The following is a 13,043-nucleotide window of genomic DNA, read 5'->3' as shown; positions in this document are numbered from 1 at the left end:
ACACTCGCTACTCCCTATGACCAATGCAGCATGTACACGCCACACACACACCAGATATAACAGGACTACCCGTCCAAGCAACCAGCACTTGTGTTTACCATGGTTGCTCCCCCATCACCTTGGTCCAGCCTATATCTCCCACCTGGTAACATTACCCTCCCTTGCAAGCCTAACACTCGCTACTCCCCATTTCCAATGCAATATGTAGACGTTACGCACGCACCAGACATACCAGGACAACCATCCACTCAACCGGCATTTTTGTTTACTGTGGTTGCTCTCCCACCACCTTGGTCCAGCCTACATCCCCCACTTGGGTTAAAGTTACCCTCCTTTCTTTAACCTACACACTGACACTTATTAATCCTACCACGAGGTCATCCTCTGGTCCAACACCACACCGAATATACGTATTCAGCACTCCCAAGCAAATGGACATGCTATCTGTATGACAACCGCTATCACCCTGCTAACTACAGGACATTTCACAAGTACACGGACTTCGTGCCTGATAACCGCACTACTCTCCAACAGCCTATGTCTGGGTTCCATTGCCCACGTGGGATAATGCCCCACCCCCCCTATTTGCACATACACCTCTGGGTTCACTCAATTAGCCCAAAGGAATGAATCTATTTGGTACACTTCCATACATTTGATTGCATGACCCTCCTCATTAACCAGGATAACTCCAGCCTTTTCTTTGCAACAAACTTTGCTATGGATAACAATGGCTTCAGTAATGCTTAAGCTAGTCCTACTTACCTTGCTTGCAGATTGGCTAACCAGCACGCAGCCCTCACCCTACCGGGAGGCTACGCAGTTTCTCATCCTTATCCAGGATCACCACCATTCTCCGGGTAAGCACCAGTAGCTCTATCAATTCTTCGCATATCCTACTAGGTTATCTCTTGCTAATTCTTTCCATTGTTTTCCCTCCGCTCCCGCTCTCTTTCCTTGGTACACTCCTCTATATGCAACTTGCAAATAATGCCTAAATGTGTGCATGCAATTGCTTATGTCATTTTTTTTCTGGCTGATACACAACAACCACCATCACTATTCACACAACTGTCTATTACATGTGATTTTGCCAATAACAAAAATGGTGTTTTCTCCTTACCATGTTCTGCCTTAATGTATAAAAATCTTTTGATTATTAACCACTTCACTGGTACATCGTCCACACGTTTCACCCAACACTTCACCCAGCACAGCCTTGAAAAGACTACAGTCGAAACGAGTGTCGGCTTTCACTTTCACTTCACTTGGCATATGTTGCCTAACCTTGACACATGTGCTTTACTCTATTCAAATTTGTATTGGAGCAAATACAGGAGTCACGTGTCTCTCCAATTCTGATAAATCAGAACATGGAATCATTCTAGAAATTTAACAACTATGACCAGCCAGCGCCTTAAGTAAACTAGGTTTGTCTTCTCACCAACAACTAACCTCTCGGGAAATTTGGAGTTTTGGTTCCCTGACAAACCATGTGCCAGGCTAACAACTAACAATCATTAGCATTATCTAATTGCGCAGGGGACCATTTCTCCCTCCAAATCCAAATTTCTTAAAGTATGTTGATTATTCTATTAACTTAGTATATCTGCTCAATTTTAACTTTTAAATGTAAAAGTCATACCTTTTCTTGGTTAAGGTCTTTCACTTTCAGTTAGATTCTTGTCCTGGTGGCCTGTGTTGAAAATGTATGTTGTTCAGCTATTGTACCCAAATACATGTTGCTAAAGCTATTTAGGTTTTCAGGTGACATATTACCTTAGTATTCTTCTGGAGCTCTTGCTTGGGACACCAGGACCGCTGTGAAGCGGTTGCCTGTGTGTCCTGCAGCGCTTTTATGTTTGCAATGGCACCAGCGATTGGTACACGATGATGTCATCAATGTGATGATGTAATCACGTGCCAGTGGCCATTTTTAATGTATGTTTAAATGCGCAGTAATGCTGACTTTCCTTAATAAAACGTTTGTGGTACAGTACAAGAACTCTTCCTGAAATTTCAACAATTGGCAATGCTATACAGCGAATGAAGAGCCCGTTGTAAAATCATGTAGCAATGACATTCCTACACTAATTGAATAGTAAATATCTATGGTGCAGCGACAAAGTATACATGTTGTTCACAGATATAATTCCAATTCGGTTATGTCACTGTACATCGTGTGTATGTTACTTCCACTTGAGAATACAATTTGCCGTGATTTCATTTGTAGAACAGATGGTACCGGTAGGTTACATGCGGGTAATTAATTATTTTCAAGATAAAAACGATATCTGTACACGTTCACATATGTTATGGTTCTTCATTGCCATGTTAATACAGTTTGATTACACGAACTGTCTCTATGTGTTCTGTTGTAAGATCAGTTGCTCTTTAACAGTTATATCTACATTTACATTCTCTGTATTTCAACTGTTACATATGATATATTATAACGAATTTGCATTACCATTTCAGGTTGATACATTGGCCCTCATTACGAGGTTTGTGGTAGTCATGGCCCAATTTGCGCCATGACTGCCACCAATAACGGGTCCGCAACCGGTATAATTGAATGGGTACTTACCGGTGTAGTCCGACCTTTGCGGGACCGGTAAATCCCCATTGAAAATCCCCGGTCAGACCAGCCGTTAATGGTGGGACTCGCTAAGGGACCTTGTAGTAGGGTGGTAAGGGATTACCGGCACCGGTCTCCTTACCTGTGCCCGGTATCCCTTACCGCCCACTTTGAAATGAAATATCAAGGACATGCTGGTCAGGAGCGGCATAAAAAGACCACCTGAAAAACCAAAAAGATGTGGTACTTTCCTACCAACTGCAGTCAAATTCTACTTAGAACTATAATACCATCACACGTATATAAAGAACACAGAACTAATTGTTATTCAGTGGTTCCCATTCAATCTCATAGCCCTTTAAATGTACTGATAGCTGCCATCGTGTTTATGAGGAAGGAAGGAGTCTCGGCTGCCAAGGGTTGTAAAAATGTGTCCAAATATTTACCACCTGGGCTTAAGGACCGACCCACACAGTGAAAGTATCGGTCTTCACGGTGGATTATTCACAACGTTTTGGCATATATGACCTGGGTGCGGCAGTCCCATGGTGTTAAGAACCTTGCTTCATTTAGTTCCATAAACCCATCATGGATATCGCTCCGGCATAGCATGAGTAATCATGACTAATTGTTTCATAAGCTCATCGGTAGGGTCAACTGTGACACTGGATTAATGGGTCTCATTATCAATTAACTCTATTACCATTGAAACGTATCGATAACAATATCTCTATTATTGGATAGTTCTTGTAATTTTCTAAATTTGCTATGGCGCATTTTGTGAGCTGAACTAGAAAACGAAGGCTGCTCAAAAATAGAAGGCAATGCATTGCTTGGATCGAAGCATGACATTGGTCTCAAATTGGTATGATTTGGATGCACATCGTGAAGCCTATCCACAAATAATGCCTGTAATCTAACTCTTCTAAAGAATCATTTAAGCTCGATCTTGGTTTTGGTAGGAGATATGGTTTGTGTTGGCATGAATCCCAGCCCCCGAGCCAACATATTTGTTTGTGAAACCGATAGAGGGGCCATTTAAAAGTTGAATAAAGGCAGTGTCAGCATGAATACCCCCTGTGCCATATGTTGAAGGTCTGTAGATGGCCCACATAGGTCTCCTTCCCCCCTCGCTGCAGTAGTTGGCGCTGAGCTATAAAAGATGGTCCTGCAGGCTCACTCACTGCTTGATAGTTACCCTTCTCGTTGTATGAGCTACTTGTATACGAGAAAGTAACCCCATGTTTGTTCTTTTGCTGCCTATTAGAATCACCAAAATGTGTAGGTGGTGGACTATAGTTCAATGCCAAGTAGGGGTATACCATTTATTTGACAAAGGCACTTATATCTTTCTGCAATTTATTTGATTTCTTGTATAGGTTGGAATTTGTTAACTCTTCTCTTTATTGATAGAGTTGAGCTTCTCTCGTGCATCTGAGATTAACATGTTTGATTTAAAAGATGCCTCGAAAGTATCCAGCTTCTGTTTCGGTTCACTATCAAGTAATTCAGCATTATTGATGCTTATATTAGATCTCTGCAGCACTTGGTAGCAATTGCCTGAATCAGACCTTGTGCTCTTCATCCTCCAGAAACATCCTCCAGGTTCTTTACTGAGCTCGATGCTGTGAGTCGGGGGCCATGGGAGGGGTTGGTGGAAGAGTGATGTGTTATCGCAGATCAGGATTGAAGATTTACCAGGGTTAAGGAGGAGGTGGTTAGCCATCATGCAGTGGTTGATTTCTGTGAGGCACAAGGTGAGGTCAGGATGGGGAAAAGCCGGTGTCTCATGGGTTATTAAAGATGATCTGGGTGTCATCTGCAGTGTTCTAGCAGGTTAGGGCATGTGAGTTTATTAGGGCAGGGGGGGTTCAGGAAGAGGTCAAAGCGCATGGGGGATAGAGAGTATCCCTGTGTGACCCTGTTGGAGACAGGGAATGGGGGCGAGGAGGGTGGTAAGATGGTGATTTGTGAAGAGTCAGTGAGGTAAGAGTGGATCCATCTTAATGCAGAGTTTCTGATGCCTAGAGAGTGGAGTCTGTCAGCGAGGATGTTGTGGTTGATAGTGTCAAAGGCTACCGATATGTCAAGGAGAATAAGTGCAACACAACCTTCTGAGTCTGCCGTTCTTTGTGGATGTGAAACTGGCAACCCAAAGCACATGCATGGCTGATTAAGGAGATATGCACACACACAGACATGTAGGCCAACTCACATCTTCAGTGACAGTGCCCATCACCCAAACATCATCAAATCACATTATCCATGCAAACCTGTGTGTTCCAACACATGCCACTTTGGGGAGAGAATGCCACCAGCTATGAACATGATTGACATTGCACAACCTTACTTGCTGGTATTGCTGTTCTGCTGTGACTCTCTCACGACCTCCACCTAGCACTGTGCCTCCGCATTGGAGCTTGGAGGGCCTTTGTCCAGCAGAGAGAAAGGGGAGTAGGGTGGAAAAAGGGCTAGGTGGACCTCTCTGGGAGTGTCAGCACTGGGTGAGGCAAGACACCTGTAACAACATTAAGACATTGTTTGTGACCAGCTAAAGGAATCAGTTATACAACCGCACATATGAGAACCAATCTAGAGTGTATTCTGTACCTGTACGGGGAGGCTGTAGCAGTCCATAAAACCATGGCAGTTACCTAGATGTCCAGTCCTCCAACTCAAATTGGCCTTGCAAGGGCAATGCGGTAACCAAATAAAAAAGGAAAAATATGTCCGTTTTATGGTCAAAAACAACCTGGACAAGGAAAAAAAGAAATGAGAAAGAGTCCATCTTGAACGGGGATCAAAATCAAATGAAGTCCACCCTGGACGTGGACACACAGAAAATTGAAATAGAGTCCATCACAGGGGTAGCAATCATATACAGTCCAGTCTGGACGGTGACATAAAAAAATTAAAAAAGGCCCATCTTGTACGGGAGCAACACATTAAAAAAAGTCCACCCTGGAGGCGAAAGAGTGGTGTCCACATATGTGAACCAAAAAAATATAAAAAAGAAAAAATCATACCCACTTCATGGACTCATGGACACCAGGGCACAGGTTGAAGAGGTGGCATGGTTCAGCTGGGACTGCCATCCTGTGGTGAATCCTGGGATGGAGCACTCTGACCATACAGTGCCAAAGCCTGCTCTCCATTGGCTATGGCCACTTGTGACACAGATGTATACAGGAGGGTTCCAATTGTGACAAGGTCCTTATGATGTTCCTCAAGATTGGCCACAGAGTCATTTTGTGTGCTCACTTGTGACGTCTCCAACTGCAGGGTGAGAGTTTGCCTCAGGGTGGCCCTCTCTTGATGGTGGATGTTTCTTGAGGTAAACATCTCATCATGCAGGGACTGCCTCATAGGTCTCTGTGTCTTGACGGTGTGATGTCCTAGATGCCAACATTTCAAACTGCAGGCATTTTTCTGGGCTCCTGTGTCTCTATTAATCGAATTCCCTCAAAGAAGCCTTATCTGCCTGCAGGCTTTTGATGTGGGCTACCACGTCTTGACAGTGCGAGAGCCTTGAGGACTCCATCTCTGAATGCAATGTCCATCACTGCCACTGATTTTCCCTGTAGGCCAAATACTCTGCATACAGTGCAGATGTTGAGGACATGCTTAGTCAGGCAAAAGAGGTCCCTGGCCATCTCCTGCAGAACCTTGCCATGTAAGATGGTTTTTCGCATCAACTGCTGCTACCACTCGGATTGTCAGGCAGGCACAAGTCCACCACGTGTGTGGGACCAAACAAGTTGGGATGCTGTGGCCCAGTCCGTTGCAGTGCACACTGTCATTGACTGGTGGTCTGCAACACTCTATTGGACACCAGCCTCTGCTGCTGGTTACCTCATGGGTTCAGTGGCGACTGTCATCCTGTGGTGGATCCTGATGTGGTTAACTCTAACCATGCAGTGCCAAAGCCTAGTCTCCATTGGCTATGGCCACCTGTGACACAGATGCATGCAGGAGGGTCCCAATTGTGACAAGGTCCAGATGATGTTCCTCACGAGTGGCCACAGAATCATTTTTTGTGCTTTCTCGTGATGTCTCCAACTGCAGGGCGAAAGTTTGCCTCAAGGTGGAGATCTCTTAATGGTGGATGTCCCTTGTGGCAAGCATCTCATCATGCAGAGACTGCCTCAGGCCTCTGTGTCTTGACAGTGTGATGCCCTAGATGCCAACAATTCGAGTTTCAGGCTTTTTTCTGGGCTACTGCATCTATATGAAGGGATTCCCTCAAAGACAGCATATCTGTCTGCAGCCTTTTGATGTGGGTTTCCGGTTGTGTGAGAGCCTAGAGGACTCCATCTCTGCATGCAATATCCATCAACTTCCGCTGTTTTTCCCTTTAGGCAAAATACTGTGCATAGTGTGCATTGAGGACATGAATAGTCAGGTAAAGGAGATCCCTGGCCATATCCTGCAGGACCTCGCCATGTAAGTTGGTTTCTCACATCATCTGCTGCTCCCAATCAGATTGTCAGGCAGGCACAAGTCCACCAACCAAGCTGGGATGCTGGGGCCCAGCCCATCACAGTGATTGCACAGACATCGGCTGGTGGTCTGCAACCCTCCTTTGGACACAAGCCTCTGTTGCTAGTTCTCTCATGGGCAAAGGCAATCTTGCAGATGACATATCCACTGTTGATGATGGGCTTCCCACTGCCGGGCTCAGGGTCCTCTGGCTCTCCTCCTCAGACTCAGTAGCCTCCAGGAACTCTTGGAGATCCATGTAATCCAGACTACTCATTGAGGAACCCTCCATGTCCCTCAGTATGGCCTCCACATCTGATTCATAGCATCATCTGATGTGCTGATGTGTCTGCAGTTCTGCTGTTGTTTTACTGCTGCAGGAGGGGATTCCCCCCAGGTGCAACACCCCACGCTGCACTGGTGGACAGTTGTGCATCCTCCTCTTCCCTGTCCACTACGTCATCTGCACACAACCAGACAACAACATTCAGAGGTATGAGTACCTGGCATAGCATGCATATGTGAATTACAATACAATGCATACAGTCACAAAATGACCAGCCACACATACATCACACATTGCAACTGAGCACACTGTGACCTGTAAGGCACAGATGAATGGCAGTCGGTTACCTGTGCAACAATGGCAGAGCATATTAGGCCGTGCAACATGTCATGCTGTAGGATCAGGAAAACATTCATACACACAGACATGATTGAGAGTATGATTCGCACCCCTGCAAGGATACAAACTCATGATAGGTAAAACTGAACCTAACCCACAAACCACCATCAACATCCTTTGTCTCTACCGCCATCCTAACAACCTCGGCTCCCCTCATTCCAACATACCCGTCTTCATTCTCCTATCCAGTCCAACACCAAATGTGTGCTCCTGTGGGATTTCAACCTAGTGTTCAATGACTGTGTAGATCAGACATCTACCGCCCTCACCACAGCTCTCCACAAGATGAACTTTACTGAAGCGGTCTGCCCCCCACACATTCTAAAGGTCAGATCCTTGATTGGATCCTTCCTTTCAACATGCCCATTTTAGTCACTGCCATTGTCACGGTCACGATACCCTGGACTCAGTGATCCTCTTCACTATGTCCTTCTCTCCCACCCCCACCAAGAAACTGGAGTCCTTGCACCCATCACTGTGAGACACACCCGCAAACTGACCAAGGAATTATTAGAGCCCACCATTTGTGCTTCCCTCGAGTCATGGCCCGATATCACCTACCCCAAACTCATCCTCAAGACATAAAATTCTGCATGCCTCATTGCATTCGACCAGCACGCTACCCTTAGAACCATAATAAGTGAACAATCCCACCTCCATAACTGGTTCACAGAGGAATTAACCTCCCTCCGCAAAATGAAACGTACCAAAGAACATCTCTGGAGGAAAATTCCTGCTCCCTCCAACAAAGAGGTACACAGCAACATTGCTATCTCTTACAAAACAGCTACTAACACCACTAAATCTAGCATCTATCATTCTGGAATAAACAAAGCTAGTTCTAATAGCTGACCCCATCCCCGTCACCTATGGTGTCGCACACAGCTCTTGCCTCTCACCTATTTTGTAGAATATATACACCAAACCACTCTTTGATCACCTGGATAGGTTAAACATTCCAAAAAGATGATACCTCTCCAAGAAGAGAGTTGGGGGACGATCTCTATCGTCGTCTGGGGCCTCCATCTGGAACAGCCTCTCTGCCTCTCTCAAACTTGAGCAGAACCACCTCCATTTCCGGAAGCAACTCAAAACCTTCCTTTTTGCTTCTGCTTTCTCTCTTCCTCTCCCCTGCTGATGTACCTGACTGCTCCGCACACTGGTCACCTGGGTACCCTCTGAACCTGGGCCTAGGCTCCTACTTGTCCACTTGGCCCCATCTGTTTTTTCAGCCTTGCCCAACTGCCCATGTGACTGGGCCAGGCCCACCGGCTCCTTGGAACCCACATTCTGCATGCTTTGTAGTCTGTGGTAAGCGTCTCCCGGTAGGACGGTCATGTGGCATGGGAGCCAGACAGAGTCTTCCGTGCTGGTACCGGGGCACCCAAGGAGGTGTGTAGCTGCAGGCCTGCCTGCAGTCGGAGTGACAAAGCAAGGCCAGCAGTTGAAGGACCAGGCAGGACATGGGCTCCGGTATGAGTCCCAGGGAAGTGTTACTGGGGCTCCTTAAGGCAGTCGGGGCCCCCCAGGCCTCTCGGGAGGCTACTGCTCTAGGGCATCACTGGCATAGTCCTGGATGTGCATGTTGTGTCCCTGCACTTCTGTGCCTCTGTGTAGGCAATGACTGTCAATTTTCCCTGTCCCATCTGTTACCGCTCGTGGTTGTCCTTTTTGTATCCTTTCCCACACTGCATGTCTTTGCAAGTGAACAAGGTGATTTTGCGAGCCATGCAATGGTGGTACTGAGACATGATATGATATGATAGTTTGATATGATAGTTTATTTATATGATAGGCAGGGACATACACTTCTCATGTCCCTGCCTAAAGGTTACACTTAGGTAACTTTGGCATTGGTATTGTGAAGGACAATTATTTCTTGCAATTTGTATGTGGCCACACGTAAATGTTCTTGGTTCACATGTGCGTGTTTCATGAATGTGACGCATTGTTGTCCCTACACTGTCAGCATGTGTATGGGGCAGTTACTGGTTGACTCGTGTTGAATTCATGGTCCTGTTAATGTTGTGTATGCCACACATGCATTGTCACTGTTGACTGCAGTCTGTGTTCCTCGTCCCCTTTTCCACAGTTGCTGCAGCTGGCGAAGAGAGCGGAAGCAGTGCCGCAGAGCACAGGAGCAGAGACAGCACCTCCAGACCCAAGTGAAGTCTCTGGTCATGCCCAATTGACACATCCTCTTCTGAGAGCGATGTGGCTGGGGCAGTGCCAGTACCATCGAGCAAGGCTTCTGAAGGTAATTCCCAGGAGGTGACTGTCATGCGGGATACCTCAGCAGTGGTGGGGCAGGGTGTTGTCAAATAGGGGATAAGTAGGATGCAGGCCTCCCTGGAGTCATCTGGGTTGATGGAGTTGGAGGTGGAGGAGGAGGCCATTGCAGCCCTGCCCATGGGGTCAGGTAGGGGCATCGAGGACGGTGTTCAGGCTGCACCCCTGGCCTAGAGACATGAGGATGTGCAGTTCACTGTGTAGGGTTTGGCACAACCTCTCGTCCCCGGGCAATCTGCTGCAGCAGTGACCACCTTCCATGAGGCCTCCACCCAGACCGATGCCCGACTTCCGGCCATGTGGCACTGCTCTTGGGTGGTCTCTCTGGGCTGGCCACTGCAATGGCCCCCTCCTCCACCTCCTCCTCTGTGCCCAGTCATCCTCCAGTCAGTCTTCCATGCCACCTACCACCATGGCCTCTGTGCTCCAGTCCTGCCACCACTCCCAGTCTGATTGTGCTTTTGTCCCTGCCAGAGGTGGAAGTCCCTATGGCAGTGCATGAGGTAGTCACTGAGCCTGCCCAGCCACCCACACATGAAAAGGCAGTGGAGGGACAGCAGGCACTTCAGGGCAGTGCAGGTGCCATACTCCCCCAACAACTGTGATCTAGTTGGAAGGAGTTCATTCATAGGTCACTCACTCCCAGGCAACATCAGATTGTGAAGATAATGGTGGTAGTGAGGAGGTGGCTTCTACAGGGCATTGCCACCCGAAGACAGCACAGTGGTGACTGGGGGGACAGCTGTGGGCTGGAGACTCCAGTGTCAGCCAGGGTGTGATATGCAAGGCAGTAGGAGGTGGAGAGGCGGCAGGCATGGAATGCAGCTATTAGGAGGGTGAAGGTGGAGGCAGAGGAGAGTGTGGTGAGGGGGCGGTCTACCATCCTGAGGGAGTCCTGTAGGGAGACAGAGGAGGTGGAGATGCACGTGATGGAAAGCCCTGGTTGAAGCCCTAGCTGACATCCCAACATACTAGCCCACTGCTACTGTATATAGTTTCATAGTATTAAGTTTAATTCTGTGCTTTTTGTTATTGTTCACCATAGACATTTATACCCTTCCACACATTTTTGTGTACATAGTTTTTATTACTACTTTATCCATGTGCACATTACATTTTCCATGTTCCCCAAGTGAATATGTCTTATGGCAGTTATATGGGTGGGGGCTCACTGTGTGTGCCATGTTGTTAATTTAATGTTTGCTAGATGACGTGCGCTCATTCTCCGTGTGTGTGTTATAGATGTTGCATCCATTCTCGATGAACATAGGTGATCTCTTGTAGATGTGGGGAGTTGACGTGCATTGGGATTCACTTTTTGACAGCTTTATCATGCACGCTTGCCTGTTTGCATGCTTTGCAATACAGGTATGTTCATGAACAGAGTAGATGGTGTGGATGTGTGTGAGAGTTGTATGCTTGTGTGTTTGGTGATGTTGTGTGTTGTTAGTGCTTGACATAGTGGCCTTCTTTTGATTGACTTTGACATGTGCACATGTGTTTCATATGTAGGAGTGGTGCCATCAGACGGATGGAGGTGGCAATGGCTGTTGATCTGATTCCATTCATTGTGCTAGAGGCACTGTGTGTTTGGTGTCAGTGTTAGTGTTTTTAGACTGACTTTTTGGTGTGTATGTAATGGCGTTCATACAGGGATGGTTGTGATGATGTGTGAGATGTATCATGATGGTGTTTGGGGTCTCTCACTGGGGATGGGTACTCACTTGTTTATGTGTCTTGCTACATGCTCCACAAGGTTTAGTTGTTAGTTGTACTTGGTGACAGCTCATTCGCCTTAGCCCATTCGCTACTGGGGGTTGAGTTCATTTTACGCTGAGTACCTTTCTGGTCCACTGATGTTCATGTGTTCTTTTGGCACTTGCTTGTCAATGTGGATGTGCCCACACTTAATCTACTGGTATGGGTATTTTGAATTGTGGGTGTTGAGGAGGGATGTGGCCGGCTGTGGATGAGTGGGCTACATTCATCATTGTGCATTCTTTGGCCGAGTACTATATCCCTCCTGAGGTACGAACATCCTCCCGCCCACATCTGCAGTCTCCCGGTACATGCTCTCATATCACGCATCACCTCCACCACTAAAATACAGCTAATTGCCATGATCAATTGTTTGTTGTTTGATGTTGCTGGACACCTTATGAGTCTCCTTGACTCGCCCCCTCTCTGACAGCATTCCCATCACCAAACCATAAGCCTGTCCTACTTTGGACGCCAACAGTGACAAGCCACCCCTACCTCATTAGATTTGTACAGGCTTCATAAATCAATCAGACCAATCTCTGATTCCTCGGACTTTGGTCCACCAAGAGCATTCACCTACAGCACTTTGAAGCCATTGAAATAGCATAAAGGCACTATACAAATTCCACATTGAATTCCAAAGCATTATTATGTCACATGTACATGGAATGGTCAAAGTGCAGCTGGTGCAACAGTATACTCTCCTGTTGATGTGCAGCTGAGTGTGGTTTACCAGAGAGTCATTGAACGAGCTACGGTCCTGGATTCAAGGGCAGTGCTCCCAGTTCATCATGTTGGAGGAGGATATAGGCCAGAGGAGTTGAGGTAAGGTGTTGCTCCACATTGGACTGGTAGGGGTGTAAACTGGGTCAGGGCAGAGGTCAGCAGAAGTAGTGGGAGGGGGGCAGACTAGCAGGGGGCTTGAGGTGGTTGGTGGCAGGGGCCAGCATGGGTGGTGGGAGATGGCAGAACTTGAGGGCGCTGCCTCGGGTTGGGGCAGAGGTTGGCGGGGGTAGTGGGAGGTAAACAGACTAGCAGGGGACTTGAGGGGGTTAGGCTGAGGTCAGCAGGTGTAGTGGGAGGAGTGCGGACTAGCAGGGGGCTTGTGGGGGTTTGGGATGGATGTCAGTGGGGGTAGTGGGAAGTGGCAGGACTTGAGGGAGCTGCCTCGGTTTGGGGGTGGAGGTCAGTGGGGGTAGTGGGAGGTGACAGGACTTGAGGGGGCTGCCTGGAGTCAGGGGTGGAAGTCAG

The sequence above is a fragment of the Ambystoma mexicanum genome, chromosome 1q (genome assembly GCF_040938575.1).
Source record: "Ambystoma mexicanum isolate Mex_15411 chromosome 1q, UKY_AmexF1_1, whole genome shotgun sequence".
In the NCBI taxonomy this organism is placed as follows: Eukaryota; Metazoa; Chordata; class Amphibia; order Caudata; family Ambystomatidae; genus Ambystoma; species Ambystoma mexicanum.
The sequence above is the reverse complement of the archived record's forward strand: the minus strand, read 5'-3'. Positions refer to the sequence as shown.